Source organism: Apus apus, chromosome 1, assembly GCF_020740795.1.
Source record: "Apus apus isolate bApuApu2 chromosome 1, bApuApu2.pri.cur, whole genome shotgun sequence".
NCBI lineage: Eukaryota > Metazoa > Chordata > Aves > Apodiformes > Apodidae > Apus > Apus apus.
In genome coordinates this window covers 15,044,531-15,065,810 of record NC_067282.1, presented here as the reverse complement: position 1 = coordinate 15,065,810, position 21,280 = coordinate 15,044,531, and the positions used below count along the sequence as shown (strand labels likewise).

The window sequence follows — 21,280 nt, the reverse complement described above, 5'->3', positions numbered from 1 at the left end:
GCAATCAGAAATCCAACATATAGGTTCAGTGGGCCTCACAGTCTTGCCTAAAATGGAAAGTGTCTGGGTTGGGGTTTGTTTTGTGTAATGTTTCTATAGTGGAAACCTGATTCCTGGAAAACTAACATTCCATGGCTGTAAAGTACATCATCTGGTATTTTTTGGACATGTTGAGGAAACAGCAGAGTTTAAAGCGTAAGAATATTTTAAATTTATTTGGACTTGCCTTTACAACCTTTTGATATTAAACTCATGTTTCCTCATCACAAGTTCAATAGAGCTAGACTCAAAGGGAGCCACAAAACTTTCTGTAAATGGTATGGAATATCTTTTGGTTTCACAAAATGTCAAGTCTTAGTGCCCCAATACTTAGGCTAGAAATTAAGAACGTGTATATCTGATAGAAAAATGGGAATCACTCCTACAGTTTCATGAAGTTTCTAGTTTTTGCTCCATAAAACCAGGAACTGCAGGACCTTTATATTACAAATTTTTATATACTAGCTTTTATCATAGAGCTGAATTTCATCCATCTTACATCTCAGACAGGAATATGTTTGATGAGATAACAGCCCCATGGAGGGGACAAATATCTGCCATATTTCTTATTTCTTAGTATTTTACACTGAGATGAAGATTTCTCCCTACAGTTATGTACTGACCACAGCCTCCCTCTATGAGGTGTGCTCAGATACAGAACACAACCACCATCTCTACCAATTACCTACCAAATATATCTATTCTATTAAAATAAAGAGGCACAGGCCTAAGCCCTGTTCTGCAACCAGCCAGGGTTTGATCACAAGTGTGGTCCCTGGAATAGTTGTGGCTCAAACCCACTAGTCCTCTCCCTGACCATGTTCAGGCAGAGTTTAGAGATGGCAAGTGCCAGGGAGTGTTTTCCAATGGATGGATGGATGGATGGATGGACGGACAGACAGACGGACGGACGGATGGACGGATAAGCCACCCTGTTCTGACAAAGGAGAAAGTTTAGACATGCAGAAATGAAACACACCATGTCCCCTGTCCTCTGGCCAAAGAACAGCACAGAGAGTTTGATCCTTGTTTATTTAAATAAAGCCCCCAACAACTTAGCATAGTCCATGATTCTGCTCCATAAAACGATTAATGTATTATCATAGAATCATAAAGTCATAGAATATGCTGAGTTGGAAGGGACCCATCATGATCATCGAGTCCAACTCCTGTCCCTGTTTACAGCATCCCTAGAATCACACCATGTGCCTGAGAGCATCATTCAAATGCTTCTTGAACTCTGGCAGGCTTGGTGCTGTGACTACTTCCTGGAGGATATTGTTCCAGCGCTCAACCACGCTCTGGGTGGTATTGCTAGTAGATACGGTCAGGTCAGACTCATGCACACACCTGCCTTTTCATGCTCGCCTTTCTGTGTCTCACACATCTCCTGTCTGTTATGCATCTTTCCTCCAACATTCTTCACACGAGACATGGCTACTCATGGGTTCCCAGAGCAAGAGCACAGCAGGAGCACTCTGCAACCAGTGCTCTGTGAAAGCCACCCTGGGCAGCAGCCTGCATCTGTTAGCCCTGCCCAGCAGTGTGGCCTGGCTGCAGCTTCCCAGAAAGCTGACAAGCTGGGGAAACGCTCAACTTGCTTACGCTTTGCCAATGAGTAACGAATGAGATCGTGCAAGGAGAATATCCCAAATTACTTTCCCTTGTTTATCATGAAGATGTGTATGTTCAGAGTGATTGCTTTAAAGGATATAAACAACGTATGCATGTGTGTGTCAAGGTGATGTGTGTAATATGAAATTTGTTACAGTGTAATTCAGTAGAAAACCATTCTCTGTACTTAGATTGTCCCCATTTATTTTTGTCAAGAGCATTTTCCAATCTGAGTCTCTCAACAGATTACATCCATCTACTTGTGTGCTTTTAATCGCTACCTTGCCTGTGGTGCCTCATAACCATGAAAAGGCTTTATGCTGACAGCATTCTCTAAAACAGAGAGGCACTGCTATCAATATTTTATAAATAAGGAAATGAAGTGCCTGAGCTAACATGGGACATTTAGGATGTCCATGATGAAGCTGTAAAATGATCCAGGTCCTCTGAGTCCCAGTCAGCAGCGTCCAAGGCCCTGGAAACACTCACTCCACCCGCACTATGTCATTCACCCTGTGGGATACAGAGAACAGTTCAGAGTGAAAAATACCACCACTAGCATTTTAATTTTTATCAGAGCAATAAGCAAGATAGAGATAATTTCCTTCAACAATGATCTTTCAGCAAAACCTGTACATGGCAAAACATGCACTAGATTTGGCAAAACCTGCATTAAATCCACTTGTAAATCTATTTTGAATCTGTTGGACTGTCCATATTAAAGAACAAAATTCTTGCTTTTCCCATTGCTTGCCTGCCTTTTGAGCTATCATTGCTCTGTTGCCACACAAGCTTGGAAGCACATTCCCTGTCAATTCAGAATGGATTCAGCAAGGCTTTTAAATACTTGCCTGAAGTCAGTGGGATAACTTGAGGTGCAAAGCTGGGCAAGGCGAGTACCCTGAGGAACTGCAGGTTTCAGGATCTACCTCCAACATACAGTGAAATCAGCAGGAATCCATTCACCAGCTGCAGAAATTTGGTTCAAATTAATTTTTAGTTTAGCCTGCATAAGACATGAAATACAAGCAGTAGTAAACAAGGGAAATAATTCTACCCTTTTTGCTCAAGCTCATCAGCTCAGAGGGTGTGTGCTTGCAGTGCACAGACATCCATGAGCACAGCAGCTGTTGCTGTTCTAAGGGGGAGTTTGTGCTTTCTGAGAAGTGACAAGAACCCACGAGCCAGCAGATAATCTCAGGAACTGCCAGCAGCTGCAGAGGCAGGAAAGGTGCTGCAGACCCTGGTTTGCTGCAGAGGTCTGAGAGCCGAGCCAGGATATGAGGAGGGTTAACGGGCCTGAAATGATAAAGTGAGCTGCCATGTAAGAAGATGTGTCATATTAATTATAGCAGAGCAAAAAGCTTAGTCTAGACCAGAAAAATATAAGACAAAATGAAATAAGGAAATAATGTATCTGGTTCAAAGGAATATGGATGATCAAATGAAGACAGTTGCCATTTTACATCTCCCAGACTCATGCTAATCCATCAGGAATTCCCTCAGGTAACATAGTTAACAGCATCTCTTTTTCCTCCTCAGACACACATCTTACTTTGCTGGTGTAAGTGTGAGAGAAAAAAAGGAAAGCCTAGTAAATCTTTCATCTGCTTAACTAAAAATAAGGGCCTGTTGCATCTATACCATGAAGTGATCACCTTTCTGTTCCATTAGCACGCTTTCCCAGGCTGTCCTGTGCTGAGCAGGTGGCTCGTGGCAGAAGACAGCAGAGCAGCCAGTGTGTCTGTGGCAAAGCACAGTGGGGAAGCCGTGGAGACAAGGGAAGCGGCACAGACGGTGTTAGTCACGCTGGGAGGCAGGCAGAGGAAGCGGAGCAGGAACGGGAACAAACAAGCAAACTCAGCTCAAGGCTAAGCTGCACCCAGAACAAAGGCCCAGCTACAAAACACTTTATAGTGCTGTAAACAAGAAAGGAAAATATTCTGAACACGGAGTGAGGGAAACAGCTGTGTCCATTGCAGTGTTCTCACACTCTCCTTGCCAGTGACATCCCTTTGGTAACGTTTCACAGCCATGGACTGAATTCCCTTGAGAATGAGGTAGTGACCAGGACTGAGGAGAAGTAAGTTATTTCCCAGCCTGTGCCAGGACCTGTGCAAAATCTGGCACAGGTCGATGTACACTGGTGCATTTGACATCTATTTCCACAATCATGCCAGGCCAGGACTCCACATCCTCAGTATTCCTCATTCCAACTCACACACTAAATGCTAAATGGAGAGAAACAAATTTCATACCACTCTGGGTATCTGATTGTTCTTGATGAGGAGTCATTGGGGTTTGGAAGGAAAAAGTTGTTTGGAAGGCAAAAACTCAGAAGGCATAAGACAAAACTGTAGTCTGGACCATGAAAAAATGTGTTCCTCTACAAAGAGAGAACAAAGCATCACCTAAATCCCTATGAAAAAGAGACTGAAAAGCTAAATTGTTTTGTATCCAAGATGAAGACATGGCTTTTTTTGTGTCTGAAGAATCCATGTAAAATCTCATGCAATTATATAAACATAGCTAAAGAATCTAAAATCATGGCTAAGGGTGAAAAATAATGACGATATGGCTACAAGATATTGCCCTAGGAACTGGGTATTTTACACTTAGGATATTCTTCCTAAGTACCTGTAACTCACCACTGTCAGACATCCAGTAGCAGACAGTCAGCAAACAGCCAGAGGATGTGATCCTGCTCAATGGTTTCCATGTTCAAGGCTGCTCATCCTCTTGGATCATGGGAGTTTTCCCACTGGCTTCATGGTGGCCACAGTCACCACAGACAGTGCTTCTTTGCTGCAGAACCCACCTCGTGTCCAATAATATGGTCCAAGAATACCTGTAATATGAAGAGTCATGCAATGTTCACACCAACAAAAGTATTTACAGGACCTGCTGAGCTGCTCAGAGCTCACATCACAGGCTCAGTTCTCTGGTGCTGACTTCATTTAAGGCTAAACATCATCAATGCCCTTCCTGTCCTCACAAAATACAGCCAAGTTAATCAATTGGAGCAGGTTCAATCCAAGAGCTCAGTGACTTGAGGCAGTGATTGGTGGAGATATGCACTCTGCTTTACTTCTCTCTAGATGGAAACATAGGAGCATAGGCAGAAAGCAAACCATGGATTATTCAAGTATGCTCCAGCAGAGATGATGGGACAATAGGGAGGGTGTCCATGTCAGTGGAAGCAGAATCATTGCTAATGCACTTGTTTTGGGTGCCCAGCCTTAAAGCCATTAAACATTCCCAGTTAATTACACATGGTATAAATTCCCTCAACAACAATTATTTTTTTAAAAGGCTCTCAGAGTTGGCAATCCCTTATAATGTAAGAGGCAACTACATGACATTTTTAAAAGCTTTTTTTTTTTTTTTTTTGCCAATATCCAGATATCAGAAACATTCAGATAGTGAAGAAACTGTTCCAACTGAGAGAATGAAACTCAGCTGGGAGAAATGGGGAGTGTTCAGTCAGACACATTAAAAAGACAAGTAAACAAAATGGAAGAAAGTACAGATGACTGAGAATGAATAGGTTCAGCAGCAGTATGCAGAAAAGGCCTTGAAGCTCACTGACAGCCACATGAGCTAGAAGAGGAGGGAGCAAAGGTAAATTAAAATTTAAGATTCAGCTAGTATTCACATTTCTGAAGAGATTTAATTGCTTCAGATGCACTCACATATTACAATTCAGACCAGCAAGGATCAACAAGGTTACCACAAAAAATATTTTATTTTGTTATGCTTTTGAATGGTAGAACTCTGTTGGAAGGATCATCCTTTGGCCTGTGTTAGTACAGAACACAGCACTGTGGGATGTTGATGTATGGGAGGTATTCTTTGAAGTTACTGCACTAACAGCAATTACAATAGCAATGGTATGTTAGACTTGATGGACTTTCTCAATACCCACACCTAGCAGTGGTGGCAGACAAGTCAGTCTTTTCCTTTTACTACATACTTTCTCCTTCCCTTGTTGCAGGACAGAAGTGAACAACTGCTGTCTGCTGTTCTTCTGATTACCACAAATGTAGCAAGAAATTTTGGAGTCCTATGTAACCTTCATTAGGAAGAGGCCCTCTGGGTTTTTTTTCATGTGCTGAGGGTCACAACAGTTGTTTTTAGATATCTGTGAATCTAGAATCCATGTAAGAGACAGAAAGAACTTAATCATCTTTTAAATTACTATAATTGGGCTTTATCTTGACATAATGGGTTCTGCCATGATATTAAAAGACTCTGAGATCATCCCAAGATCAGGGATCCATAGGAGTCCAAACACACATATTGCAATAGAAAATCATGCTGTTATAGGATCTGCACTCCCCCCGCTATGTAATTCAATGCTATGAAGCTATCTTTGCATGACTTCCCTCAGCTGCAGTCACCATGTATACGCTTTGCATTGCTTTCCAAAAACTTGTATCTTGTTGTACCTTTGACAAAGTTTTTACCCATCAGTTTTTAATTGATTGTGTCAGTTTTGTGATGGCCAAGACCTTTGTTCTCTCTGTTACTTTCATTACTCATGAAAGCCAGAGAGGAGCTTTTTATAAGGACATGGAGTGACAAGACAAGGAGGAATGGCTTTAAACTGGAAGAGGGGAGATTTAACTTAGACATTAGGAAGAAATTCTTCAGTGTGAGGGTGGTGAGACACTGGCACAGGCTGCCCACAGAGGTTGTAGGTGGCCCCTCCCTGGAAGTATTCAAGGCCAGGTTAGATGGGGCTTTGAGCAAGCTGGTCTAGTGGGAGGTGTCCCTGCCCATGGCAGGGGTGTTGGAATTAGATGTTCTTTAAGGTCCCTTCCAACCCAAACCAACCATTCTATGATTCTGTGATACTCTTACACAATGTCTGAACAGTAGAAATGACAAGAGCAACAGTTCCTAATGAGAGTGTGAAGAGGGGTGTGAGGATCCCAGTTACACACTTGTGCATTGCACTCCTCACCACCAAAACCACCTGGAACTGGGACAGACAGCATGACAGTCTGCTCCATACTCCCCATTTTGAGACGTTATGGAGAGAGTTGACTCTGGTGTACCAGGTAAGCACAGACCATGTACATGCATCAGAGAATTAAATGTGCCCAAGGTTGTACTTTGGCCCTGAGACCAACAGACCTAGACTAGCTTGCATCCACAGTGGCTGTATCCAGGCAGCTACTTGGAAATAGCCCTTGTGCCATATCCAGGAACAGAGTGGGCGAGGGTAAGCTGGCACAAACCTGTGAGCCAGATTCATGTTAGAACTGTGAAACTGTGAATCTATAAAAAGCATACTGGGGACCCAACTAACAGGTCTATTAATCTCCTGTGCTCATGAACATTTTTTCATTGATCCACAGGCATCTGTGGTGGAGGAAGGGAAGGGGAGAGGCATCTGTTAAATTTTTGCTTTTCCTGTTGTACTGGAGCTTCCTTTATCTTTACCCTGGAAGCAGCAAGCCTTGCCATGCCTTTGCAACAGATATTTCCCTGTGGAAGCTGTTAGGGAGAAGTGGACTCCTACGCATAGCTTAGCTACACTGAAAAATGCTTAAAGCCATTTCCATCCCCACCTGCTCCCTCTCAGTCTTCTCAGTTAAATCACACCCTGTGTGTTCTCCAGTGCTGTGTTTTTCCTCCCTGTGTCTGTGGAGAATTCTGCAAACCTGTGTTTGACAAGTGACTTTCTCAGCAGCGGTGAGCTCTGATGGTGTGAGTCTGTCTCAGCCTGGGAACCAGTTGGGCAATATTCACCATCAGAGGCAGCTGGATGATTTTGACAGCAAATCATGTGTTCGTCCCTAAAAGTCACGTTGAAGGGAAGTATTGCATATGGTCTTTAATAAGTAGCACTATCCCTTTCTATTTACTTCCAGTGCACAGGGAATGAGACTTTCTTTTTAAACCTGTGTCAGTTGCACCTTTTTGCCTTCTGTTTCAGTCTGGAAGGGTCTGGACTTTAATTCCTGAAAGAAATGCAAGTGTGAAATATTTAACATTTTCCAACCATAATAGAATTTTTCATTGTTGTTCAGATCCTGTGAACAAATCTAGAAGGACATGAGGACCTAACCACAAAACACTTGCTGCACAATACAGGTGAATCACAGCTTCCAGGCTCCTGGAGCTGATGCCTATTCAGACTATTTGATTTTGTACATTGCTCACAAATAAAGCCTCTTTGTACCCCTCTCCCCTCAGAGCTTTTATATCAGGCTTCTACATATGAAAAGTTTTTCTGATTCCTGTAATTTGTATGAGATAGATTCAGTGGGATTGTTTTTTCCTGTCTTTAATTACTTCCTCATCAGCTCAGTTCACAATGCTCCAAAAACACAGCAATAACACCCTTCAGCATTTCATGTTATCTTCCTGCTGAAAATAAAAGCTCTGATCTGATTATAGGCATATCTGAAAAAGATGGTGGTTTATATTAGTGCTGCAAAATGACAGCATGTGAATGTAGTCTTATCAAATAATATTCACACATGAACAAGCAACTGCAAGTATTGGCACTGTCAAAGGAAAGCTGTCATGGAAAGACCACATTGTCATAAACCAAAAGAAGCTACAAATCAGATTAGATGCTGAGTGTATTGAATACACAACTAAGAATAAAATGGTTCTTTCCTTAAAATAAACCTGAAATCACTTTTTGCCATATGCTAGAAAATGCACATAGTTCAAATATTACATTTATAAATTATTTAAAATCATTAATAGATGCTAAGCGCATGCTACAGGTAATGTAACATACATGTACCAGACGGTTATAAGTACATGATGTACCTAAGTACCATGGTAATTGGCAAACTGTTAGCCTGATGAAGTCTATAATAATTCAATATTATTTTAAATATCTCTCAATCATCCATTAAACCCTAATACACTAATTTATATATGAAGGATTAATAAAAAGTGTGAAAAAAAAGTCTCCTTTCCTACACATGCAGTAATGACTCAGAACAGAGCTGGAATGCTGTTTAGTAACTTTTACTATGGAGCCATGTAACACATTGTCAGATGGTCTTGAAATAATATAATACTGAGTGTTTGTTTTGCAGAGCTGAAAAGGAAAGCACAGTATGGTTTTGCTCATTTTAAGCTAAGAACTATCCTGTGAGATCAGAGGAAAAACAGGAAAAAGAAAAGAGAAATTTTTCCCTTTACGGGTAATTATTACTTACTAGCAGAAATAACACAAGTTATTTCAACACCCTGTTGTTCCTCACAAATGTAAAAGGTACTTTAAAGCAATAAAGAACTTCTGGAAAACATAAATAGAAATGTGTATATGGAGGCACTACGCAGTCTGCAGCAGGGTGCTTTCTCTTGCATGTTTTGATATACCATTCAACTTTAGAGCCCTCATAACATTTTCTGTTTGCCAGGCAGCTTTTATTCTAGATGATCAAAGCCTGTTGCAGCAGAACTACCCTTCTCTGTAGGCTGGTAATTATATATTGGCATTACTGTTTCCCAGACTGGCAAAGGAAACCAACACCTTGCTCAAAGTCATACAGATAGTTGAGACAGGAGGGCTGCCTCTGGTGTTTAGAGCAGTGTTTCAGAGCAAGGCTTCATTAGAAGCTTCAGGTGTTGAACGTGCTTTGAGCAGTGAAGATGGGCAAGAGGCACCCCAGCTCACTGGGCCTGCTGAGCAGGCTCCTGCCCAGCCTCAGGACTGGCCCACCTCCTTCTTTTCTCAGATGTGATGCAGATGTCAAAAGAAAGCAGTTTCATCTCTCAGCTGCTGTTTCTGATGCATATTATACCCCTTGATTATATGTCAGGCACACTTACAACCTGAAGTCCCCAGACAACACCCGGTGTGACATTTGCAGCCATAGAAAAGAGGGAGAAATGCTGCATGTCTGCAGATAGACAGTTAACCAACTACTGCACCCCTACACCAAACAGACTGCAAGTAAGATAATGTAATTTCAAAATGTGTTTGCACGGTTTAAAAAAAGCAAATACACAAGAGCTGCCTAATTAGACAACAAGCTAGAGCTGTGTAGATGTTTTCATCTGCTCTCATACCATCAGAAAATATGGAACAACCCCATCACAGAAACTGAGAGGTCATTTTTTAGTGTTCTTTATAATTATGTAACAGATAGCTCTTTGGAAAACAGCCCTTATAAATGAACCATAAATAGACACCTCCTGAGGGCATGTTAAAGCAAGTTGTACTCATTGTGAATAGGACACTAGTCAGATGGGATTAAAAAAAATTCTCATATAAGCTCATAAAAAAAGCTCATAAAATGCATGTTTATGATTCAGTGTTTACTATAGCAATGCTTATGATAAACGCATTGAGATTCTTGTAATCCATTAAGTAAATCTGTATTCTAGACCCATGCAAGATTCTATTCTAGATTCTGTGCAAGACAATGGGTCTGCAAAATGTAGGTGAAAGACAGAGTTAAATAATTCTCATTTTTTTAAGTTTTGTATTAGCCCAGGAAAGCTTTTAAAGTATGTTTGTAAAACTTTGGATTAATGTTATTATTTATTAGGGGTTTTTTTAAAGTATGTTATGGTAGGATAGTACAGGCACTGCCTCCTTTGTAGTTCCATGGATACAGCTCTTATGGATTCTTAGTTCTGCTCTTAGAGAGATACATGCTGAAATAGCTGAATAATAGTTTCCGATGTCAAAAGGCCAGTAAGCTGCCCAAGGCTCTCTGAAAGCCCTCAATTTCTGCACAGGTTCTGATTATGACCACTTAATATCTCTCATAGCAGTTAGCTATATTATTTTAGAAACACAACAGATTCTTGTGGCCCAGACTCTATTTTCAGTTCCTAGAATTAGTTCTTAGACCTCTCCTTTGCCTGGCTATTAGAAAATCTAGCTAACAAGTCCCATAAAATTGTAAAGGAGCTTTAGGTACTTGGCATACTTCAAAATGTCAGGCTGCTTTTACCTAAAAACTACTTAGGTATTTCACACTAGGTAATTGAAACTCAAGCACTCTGAAAAATATGGTTATCCTTTTTTTTGGGGTTACTGAAGAATATCCAAAGCTAAGAAAAACATATAAACATATAACTAACTGACAGTTTTCTCATATGTATAGCTAAAAATGACATTTGCATCTTTTCCTTAACCACTTTTCCAATCTAAATCCTTCTCACAGCCTTCTTTGTCAATCAAACCAAACCCATCTACCACTCTGAAAGACCAGTGTTATATGCTGTGTAGGAAGCTTGCCTGTCTGCTGGGGACACTCCCACTGAGTACCACTTTGCTCTACCCTAAGCAGTAGAAAAAATTCTCTGCTGACAATATACACTGAGGGACTAATAAGTCATCTGAGTAAATGCCAGTATCTTGAATTCAAATATGGAGTGGCCTTAGACTCTTCTCATAATCAGTGAAGAAACGAGCATCTCTAGTGGTTTTGTGATGGATTTTATCCTGAGTAGATGTCTAGAATGGACCAGCTGATGCATACCACAGATTATAATTTCCCTCCAGTAATTATGAACACACTAGAGAGACTAACTAAGCTATAGCTGTTAATAGTAGGGATGTCTGCAGCAAGGTAAGAGGAATCCCTCTTGTGCTTCTGATGAATGATGTAGAAACAGCCCAAGCAGCTCCCCTACAATTAATAGAAAGCTTCCAAGAGGGAGCTCAGCTGTCTAAAAAGAGCTCCTTTGATTTTCTGCCTTTCTATAGGTAGCAATAAATATTCAGACAAAAGAAGGCAGAAGACTTTATGTGTAGTAATGTTATAAATACACACAAGAGTATGCTGGAGCATTGCAGAAAAGTAGGACCATCATGAGTGCATATTTTGGGTAGTGTTGCGAATTTTGTTGGCAAATGGGTGTGATCATCACAGAGACACTTTACTAAGCAACCTTACTCTTCCTCAATACCAGTGACCACAAAATATCTACAATGAGGACAAAAAAGGGTTATCACAGCAGCTCATGCATTAAGTCATCCGGCAAATCAAAGTCAGGCTAAATATTTTGCATGATCCTCTCTTAAGAGTCGCAAACACTCTGGTGTTTAAAAAGCATTATTTAAGCCTACGTATTCTGAGGGAGCTCTTTGAAGAAGCAAATATGTCTCTTGAGTATTTGAGACTACATTTGGTTCTTGTGTTTGTATCTTTGCAATAAAAAAATCTAAGAAAAGTTTTATATGCAAAAATTTGTATGTAATGATTCCATCAGCTGTTTCTTTTTACAACAATGCAGAATTATTTCAAGTCTTCAGGTCTAAATAGCTGAACCACTTTTTTGTCTTGGAATCAGAAAGACCATGAACTCAGGCATTTTCAAAAGCATCAAATATGCTTTCTGGTGCTCTAAGATCATAAATGTAACATATCCAACACTGTGCAAGCAGCCAAGTCAGGAAGTGTCAAAGACATTTTTGGCATTAACCTTTTTACTATATCCATATAAACATAATTTTTCAGTGGCCACAACTTCTCTGTGCAGTATGAGATCTTGTTTTGTTTGTGTCGAAGCTGATGGGAAAATTAGTCAACAAAGTGACAGCCAATGGCAATATGAGAATATTCCACAGACCTTGAAGACATCTCAAAAACTAGTTTTTACCTTGTTATGACTACAGCAGGATCTTAACATATTTAGCAATATGATACAAATAAACATAATGCAAATGTAACTTTTCTTATATAATAAACTGGCTAGGTCTTGCCAATGTTTATGCTGGAGGGAACTTTCTGGAATACGATATCCATGAATGTGTATGAAGCTTATACAATTGGTCCCCAAAAATATAATCTATATATATTCTAAGTAAGTCTTCCTTCAAAAAATTCCTCAGGTGTACAGAGTTTACTTACTGGCAGTGACTGAAAGAAGGACAGTGGAAAAGAATTTCAAAGCTGAGTGTGATTTACAGGCTTCATTTAGAGTGCCTGATGTGGTTTCTGAAATAATCAAAACTATCTGTTGAGCTAGAGCTTCAATAAACCTTGTCATTGTCAAAATGAAAGACAAGAAAATATAGAAAGGATTTTGAACACTCTGAAACTGGATTTTATTACTAGAAAAAAATCCACAATAATTTCTATATGTTCACATGATGAACGGATTTTTTTATTGTAATTACGATTAAGTTATTATACTGGAAATATCTGTTCCATTTATACAACCACTGAGCTGTTTATCTCAAGACTGAACAAAATTTTCATGGCTAGGACAGTCTAACTACAATGCTCTGAAATCCACATTGGCTGACTGTGTCAAACACTGTCATCAAATCCATGGAAAATGCTCAGAATTTTAGATATCGCCTTGGGTACACTTACAGGAGTTTTCAAGCCATAAAAATGATGCTTGTTTTCTGCACTTTATCCAGTGTGATATCACTATTCTAGAAGTTTCTTTTCCATCATTCAACACAGGACAACTAAGAGAAGACCAAGTCAACTACTGTCAGGTTCTCTTTTCATTTAAAGTCTTTGATGTGACTTGCAGCTTATCAAGTCCAGGCGTGCAAAATTAATCAACATCAATCAGATAGAGAAGTTCATGCAGTTCTGTAGTTGGGAGGTTGCTGCCTGGATCAAGTATCCAGCCATCTTTCCAGGTTATCATGAAGACGCTGAACCCCATTTGTCTTAGCTGGTCTAAATGATAACAGGCTCATCAAATCATGCACCTGTTTGATAGTCACATCAACAAAAAGATACTGAGCATGTAAATGTAATAATTTACATATGTCTTCACAGCCTTTGATCTGGGCTCTTGTCTATTTCCCTATAACCAATGCTTTCCCAGACACTGTCCTCACCTGTGCATGTGTGGTTTGTGTCAGACTGTGCATACAATTCATCAACCTTGACACAAAAGTATGGCCAAAATAACGTTAATAACACTTAAACTAGGAATTTGACAAGAACAAGAGGAGAACATCATATAAAGTTTGTTGTGCTCCCTAATGTTATCAGTCCTGCAAAGAGTTTCAGAAGCAGATGCAGCAGCTGTCAGGTTCAGACCAGCTCTTTATGACTTCCTACCAAGTAATTTTTTCCAAAACTACCCTAAATACTTGCTTTGCACCTGTTAGGCAGTATTTGGTTTGACTTTTGGATGCAGCTTTGTGCTAAGTCCTGTAGTGTCTCCTCCAACAGTAATAATCGCACATGCCAGAGGTTATTCCAATACAGTTTATAGAGCTAAGGTAGCTTTGAAAAAAAATATTAGATGCATTTAAAATCCCTTTCTGAAAACACAGCCAAGTTCACAAAGGAACTTTGTTCTTGGTACTGTCCATCCCATGAGGTCAGGGAGTTGTATACTGACTTACGTGTGGAACCAAATATAAAAATCTAACAAGCTTTCAGGATACAGCTGACAAAGTCACCAAGCTCAGGGTAGTGGCTTTCAGTTTCCTCTGAGAAATCCATCATACCTGACAACTAAATGCTTATGATTGTTGAACAACGTTCTTGCAGAAAGACACATGCATAAGGCTATTATTTCTGCTTATCAGATTGCCCAGTTTAGCAGGGATCTCAGTATGTATGGGAAAGCCAACATCAGTTGGATGCCATTTCTTGGCAGAACAGATTTTTCATGAGATAGTTGTTTACTACCACACTACACTATATTATACTCTGCTTTTTGTACTTTTGGCTATATACAGTCATTCAAAAGTTCTTTGACATTTTCTACTCTCAATTCTACTCAATCTTTACAGATTGAACCTCTGACCTAAGGTTAAAGCATGTTACCAAGGGCATTGTTGAAATGCCTCTTAAACACAGACAGGCTTGGTACATCGACCACCTCTTAAAGAAGTCTGTTCCAGTGTTTGAATCCCCCCTCCACAAATAAATGCTTTTTAATGTCAAGTCTGAACCCCCAGTTATTTTGTTGTTTGTTGAGGGGTTTTTTTGTTTGTATGTTTGTTTTTATAAATAAGGTTGAATATTTTTTTAAGGATTTCTAGTCAATATGCATAATGATGACATTGTATATGAAAGTTTATTAATGAAGAAATTCTTAGAACTGCATTATGCATAAAAACAGGAAACAACATGCAGATATTTTTCAGTCCGGAAAGCTGAGCTACTTGCTATGTGTTTCTCAACATATTTGTGAAAGAGATTTAGAAACCAAAATCCTTCTGATTTCCTGCTTTAAATTCCATTTGAAACCTCTAGGCTCTCAGAAACAAGACAGAGAGAGGATATACTGAGGCAGATACAGAAAATTGTCTTCTAACATGAGAGATAATAGATGAGGCATTTTACAGAACATATAGGAGCATACTCAACACAGGTTGATGTCCTATCAAACCCTACTGACCTAACCTGGGTTGCAGAAGATTCCTGTCAGTACTGAGTGTATTTCCAAGTTTTCACAGACACACTAGATTTGAGTGAAGGATAAAGGAGGATGAAAAGGTCTGGAATACAAGTTTTACTTCTGATGCTTACAGCTTCGTAGCCACAACCTCCTTTCAAGCAGTCACTGCAGATATTAGCCTGTCAACAGTTTTCATTTGCATTGATCAGTTGACACAGACTATTCTCAGGAGAATTAATCATTAAATTACATCCTAAGAGATACAGGAACAGCAAGCTCTGTGTTAATTTTATGCCATTCTTAATTTTTCATATCTCCAAGGTGCTGCAGACTGTGCACATGAGAGTATCCATCCATCCATCACTTAGTAATGAGACCTATCTGAGTTGCAGAAACTTCTTTCATTTTCTGCATTCAGGTGGTGCAAGAGCTGCAAAATACCAGCTGATTGCTGTGCAGCCAAGTCTGCCTATGAATATACAAGCATGTCCTATCAAAATCAAATGAAGTGTCTTTGGTTCATAAAAACTTGGGGCTCATTATGATTTCCTTTTCCATCAGATTAAACTGAGAATAATTCCAGTGAAACTGACACATAATGAAATCAAAATCCACACTCCAAACGACCATGTCAAGCTGTATTCATAATAATTCACTGGCAGATTAAACTGACCTGTGTAATGAAAACAATTAATATTGTGTAGAAAATAATGGACATAAGCTGACTAGTCAGATTCTTTGATAATAACAAACTTTTCTGAAGCGTTGAGAAATGAACACAACAAAGAAACTCTGACCATTTCATAAAAGCTAATATATATGACTGTCCTTTCTGTGAAGATTCAAAAGACACTTCTAAAATCAGCAGAAAGGCTTTCCAAGGCATGATCAACCCCTCAGGTCTGTTTAAGATACACTACATCAGACTCTGCAAGTATTGCCCAGACTCTTTTAAGCTCCTAAGAGTTTGATGAACCAAAACACATTTGAGATTTTGGCTGCAGTCTCATTTTTTAGAAAAGCCACAGCAGGCAATAATCTCTGATGAAGTTGCAAAGGAGTTAAAGGTGATAGAGAAGTTGTATGGATGAGGGAGAAAGGATGCAGGGAGTGTGTGGGGCAGAGTTCTTGGTCCTATACTGTGCTGCTGGGCCCCTGTGTGACCATTGCTCAACTTAGAGGGACAGGTTCACAAAAACAAAGGGTGGCTAGTCATCCACTGAGCTGCTTTTAATGGCAGATCTCTCAGGAATCTCTCTTGAAAATTCAGATTGCTGTGGCTGAGTAACTGCAGAAATGGGGATCATTTGCCTGTGACAAACACTATTCAGAAGCACTGAATTTTGCATCTTAAATACAAACAGCAAGGGGTTGTGTAACTCTGTGTTATTGGTGCACAAGCTTTTCTCTGCCAGTAGGCATAAACAGGCTCTTTTACTCAGGCTGACTAAGCTCTTTCTGTCAAGCTGATTTGGTACTTCAACCCAAACCCATAACATATTTAGTTTTCTTCACTTGGCCAAAACATGAGAGCACACCCCTTGACCATGTCTGAGGGTTTCTGAAGAAACTTGAAGGCATGAGGGACCAGGTTAATGCAGACAAATTTCTCTGAAAGGCTGGATCCATTACCCTGAACAGAGATTGACAGCTCCTGTGCACACTAAGTATTGCAACAATGGCTTTGTGGGTGCAGTTTTGTGGGTGCTCTATATAGAAATGTTTTAAATTATTTGAGATTACTGGATATAAGGATGAAGTACATAAGAGATGCTATAAATGTCAAATGTAGCATTGGTATTTTTACCTTTTCCTGATTAGTCCAGTGATAATTTGTTATAGTTTTCTTTGTAAGCAGCCAACACAAAGATCAGAGGGAGAAGAATGCAAATTATGCAAAGCTCTGAAGTAGTGTCTTTTCATGCAAAAATTCCATGGCTACAAATACATTTTAAAATAAGAAGCTGAAGGTGAGGGAGGTAGTCTAAAAACACACATCTAAAGCTAAGCTCAGCCTGCTCACGTTCCCTGCTTTGCCAATTCCACTTTGTGCAAATTCATGGCTTACGGCAGCTCTCTGTTCCAAAAGTGTGTTCCTGGTTTCAAGTTTTGAGCTGTCAGAGCACAACAGATTAGCCTGTGCAAGGAATAACCTTGGTATTTTTTTAATAGATTTTGTTTCTGTTTGATAAGTTCCCAGGAAGCACATGGCTGCAACTTTTGCCCTTCTTAGCTTTCCTTTCTGTGAATAACTCTGCCTAATCTTAGCACGCTCAAGCACAGTGTAAAGTGGGTTAGTGGTGGTATGTAAATCTTGAAGGTATATATGCCAGTAAAAGAATTTTCAGTTGTAGATAGCTTGGCTATTAATTAAAAGTCAATTAAGAGTTTCTACAGCATCCAGACAAAACAAAAGAATTATAATTATGCTCTGAAGTCAGAGAAGAAAACTATAATAATTGTTTCTGCTGATAGGTCCCTTTCACATTTCAGTGAAAAGGGACAATACAAAATTAGCAGAGAAGAAATGTACTGAACAGTCTACAAGGCAGGGGGCTATAACTAGCTGGAAGAATGAGTTACAGTTGAATATCTTAGAAGAATGAATAAGAAAAAAGTGTCAAAATGTTTTCTTCAATAACTACTTTGGAAAAGGTACATTAACTCTTTGGGTGCTTTCCAACATGCAATATGGAGAAAATTTAAGTTGGAGCAGCTCCAGTTAGTTAAGAGGCATTTTTTTCAGTCTCAGGTTTAATTGTATCCTTCCATTTTCTAAATAACAGGAGCTGTTGAAAAGTTTCATTTTCCAAGCAAGAAGCCTTTGTTCAGCCATCCTTAAACGCCCCCTGAAGAGTGATGCAGACAGCCATTCCAGTTCCATCTCTTCAGGTTTTCTACCTCAACCACCAGCCTGAAGTAAAGTCATCACATGGATGGAAGAAAAAGTGATACACTGTCTCAGGGGTAAGCACTTAATTAGCCTGACTAATATGTTTAATTGTTCAGTGGCTCAGAGATAGTACTGGTTCTGCCATAATTCTACCCACCACTATTTTGCCTACTGAAGAGGAGGGGCTCCAGCCTGTTTCTTCTTCTATTTCTAGCCAAGGTGGGCAAGAGCATCCTGACCTACATCAGCAATAGTGTGGCCAGCAGGTCTAGAGAGGTGACTGTCCCCCTGTACTTGGCACTGGTGAGGCCACACCTTGAATCCTGTGTTCAGTTCTGGGCCCCCCACTACAGGAAAGACATTGAGGTGCTGGAGTGGGTACAAAGAAGAGAAACAAGGCTGGTGAAGGGTGTTGTGGATAAGTCTTATGGGATTGTCTGAGGGAGTTGGGGCTATTCAGTCTGGAGAAAAGGAGACCTTATCTCTCTCTACAACTACCTGAAAGGAGGTTGTGGAGAGGCAAGTGCTGGTCTCTCCTCACAAGTAACAAGGAAATGGTCTCAAATTGTTCACGGGAAGCTTTAGGCTGGATATTATGAAAAATTTATTCACAGAAAGGGTTGTCAAGCACTGGAGCAGGCTGCCCAGGGAAGTGGTGGAGTCACCATTCCTGGGCATGTTTAAAAGTCGTGGAGATACGGTGCTTAGGCATACAGTTTAGCAGTGGACTTGGTAAATTAAGGTTAATGGTTGGACTTAATGATCTTAAAGGTCTTTTCCAACCTAAACAGTTCTCTCATTCTATGATTCTGTTTCTTGTTGCTGTACTGGCTCACTTGATTTAGGAAGAGAAATAGATTTCAGATCAAGCCTCAGCACGGATATACTTACCTTTATGTTAGATATCATAGCACAATGTTTTAGACAACTGGTATCAATGGGAATCTTACAAGTCTCTTATTATGTAGAGAATATCTCATTAAAATAATTTTCAAAACCCAGGTAGTCAGCAGAAGCCACATACTAAGCCACAGGAATTGTTTCACACAGGAAAGTATCTGAATTTCTTCAGGTGTACAAGACAGGTATTTCTTCATATAAGGTCCAGTACCCCAAACTTGTGCCCACGTTAAGCACTTGCACATTGTATTTGAATTATTTAATGGCTCCCACAGTTTTCTAAGCGTAGCAGACAGGAGGCAGGACTTACGATGGCTGCCTGTATGTAAATGTGTAGTGATTAGAAAACTTAGGAAGTAGATTCAAAGGAAGAAATTTAGCAAGTCTAGGTGACTCATGGGCAAAGTTTTCTTGGAACCTTGTTCTGGATTTCAGGAACCAACATCCACACCAATCCCAATGCCTTGGTCTGTTCTGGTTACATACCCAGCTTTTCACCCCCAGAACAGGGGGCAGCCAAAATCCAGCACCCAACCCTGCAGAGAGAAACTTTTCCACTGAGTGGCTAGAAGCCAATTTCTTTTAGTTCTTACTGGTCCCCATTAACTGTCTTTGTAGACTTTACTACAGTCCCTGCTGAGTCAGCTGTGCAATTATAACAGCTGAGCAGTTTTAAAGCGATAGATGAGACATAGGTCCTTTGGAACTGAATGATACCTAAGTAATCATTAAGAGTGCCTGAGACACAGCTGGCAATGTCTGAATGACAGTAAGTTTGGCCATTACTGGTGTCAGTTCCTATTGACAGGGACAGAGCTGAAAAGATGCACAAAAGCTGCTCAGTGGCTCATTGAAAGGAGTCCCGTGGCTTCACTTTACAGAAGCTACCATTAAAACTACCCTTTATTGCAAAACTAGCTGCCACTCCTAACATAGAGAGCCAGCCAAGGAGCTTCTCAGAAAGGCTCTCAGCAGGATGGAGGTACTTCCACCAGTGCTCCCCATGCTGTTTTATAGCCAGCAAGATGCTCTTGTCTTGACGTTGCTGCCTGTCAAGCAACTTAAACTAATTTTTAATTCATGTACAAATAGGAATAAAAGGTGCAAAAGAACATTTGTTTGGTCTTTGGGCAAGTAAAGGCAGTGCTCTGCTGTTTCCCTGGGAAGGAAAGTGGTATTGTCACTCTGTGACACAAAAGCTTCTGGGTACACACCTGCACCGGCTGGATGACCTGCAGTCTTTAGATGTCACCTATGCCCACTGAGCTCACAGGAAGCTTGATTTGATAGTTTGATTCAGGTTTACCAGTGGGATGAATAGATTGAAAAGAAAAATGTAAACAAAAGATATCAAAACAAAATTAACTTTGGATACATTTCAGCAACAAGAAAAATCACTTTGGGAGAGTCTTTCACTTTGTAGTTTGCGTTTCCTGTATCTGTTTACCAAAATAGTTCATTTCTGCCCCATGAAGGTGCAGGTAGCTATGTAAAAAGGCCATGAATTTACACAGAATATCAAAGGAGCTTCAGCTCCTTCTTCACGCTGTCTTGTGGCACAAGACAGCTTGTATTTACAGAGTCAGAAACTCAAAGCTGGTAAAAAAGGTTACTTTTTTTCCCATAAATATGTATTTATGGAATTTATTTTTGTAATGAGTTTCTAAAGCCAAGAAACAGCCACTTATGAAGACCACTGAGTCATGAGAACATTTAGACACATGGATTTCCACACTTCAGAGGCTAGAACAAAAGTTCATCCATTACACTATTTGTCTTGTATCCCTCTGCTATAGGTGTTTTAGGCATGTCTCTGGAATACCTACTATTTCCAGTCCATTTTCACTACTGAACATACTGAATGTGCAAGTGTGGACTTGGAAATGTGAGTTTGTAACTTCCTTACAGTTCCTTAGGTAATAGGTGTCAAAATGAAGAGATCCTCTTTGTCTAACCTGTTCTTGCCTCATGTTAGCTTTAAGGTTTCTTCTTTAAGATTTTAGGCTGTCTCTTTTAGTTTCTGATATATATATAATTTAACATAAAGTGAGTTTTATAGACAGCTTGAGCATAAACAAACAAGTCACATACTAACCTGAAATTACAATCAAAGCCCAAGAAGACTGAAGACAAAAGTCTTCTATTACCAAATTCAAGTGTCAATTAGAGCTTCTACAACATAAAATATGTTTTTGAGACTCACAATAGAAACAAAATAAACAGATTAGAAGTACAAAGTCATCACACAGATCTTGGAAAGGAACAAGCTGACAGCTTATATTTGTTCACAGACTCAGATATGTCTTGGTGTAAAAACTGCATTACAGTGTTAAATGTATTCTGTAAGAACCAGGTAATCACACTGTTCTAGAATTGCTTGTCTTGAAATAAATAAATTTCTGTCATTTCCCCTCTAGCTTTTTGCAGAGGCAAGTCAAGTACTCTGAGTGCATCTTACTCAAGGAAATCTCCTGGTGAAGTCAAGTTTTCACTGTGCAAGCAGTTGTGAACTGAAAT

General features: G+C 39.8%; 1 long non-coding RNA gene across 1 annotated transcript in view; it reads left to right on the top strand.

Annotated features, from left to right (window-relative positions):
- The window catches only part of LOC127380035 (uncharacterized), a 46,070-nt gene that overhangs the window by 11,263 nt on the left and 13,527 nt on the right, over positions 1-21,280 (top strand). The window contains exon 2 of the long non-coding RNA XR_007888414.1: positions 17,757-17,937. This is a non-coding gene — a long non-coding RNA (uncharacterized LOC127380035). The remainder of the gene's footprint in view (positions 1-17,756; positions 17,938-21,280) is intronic.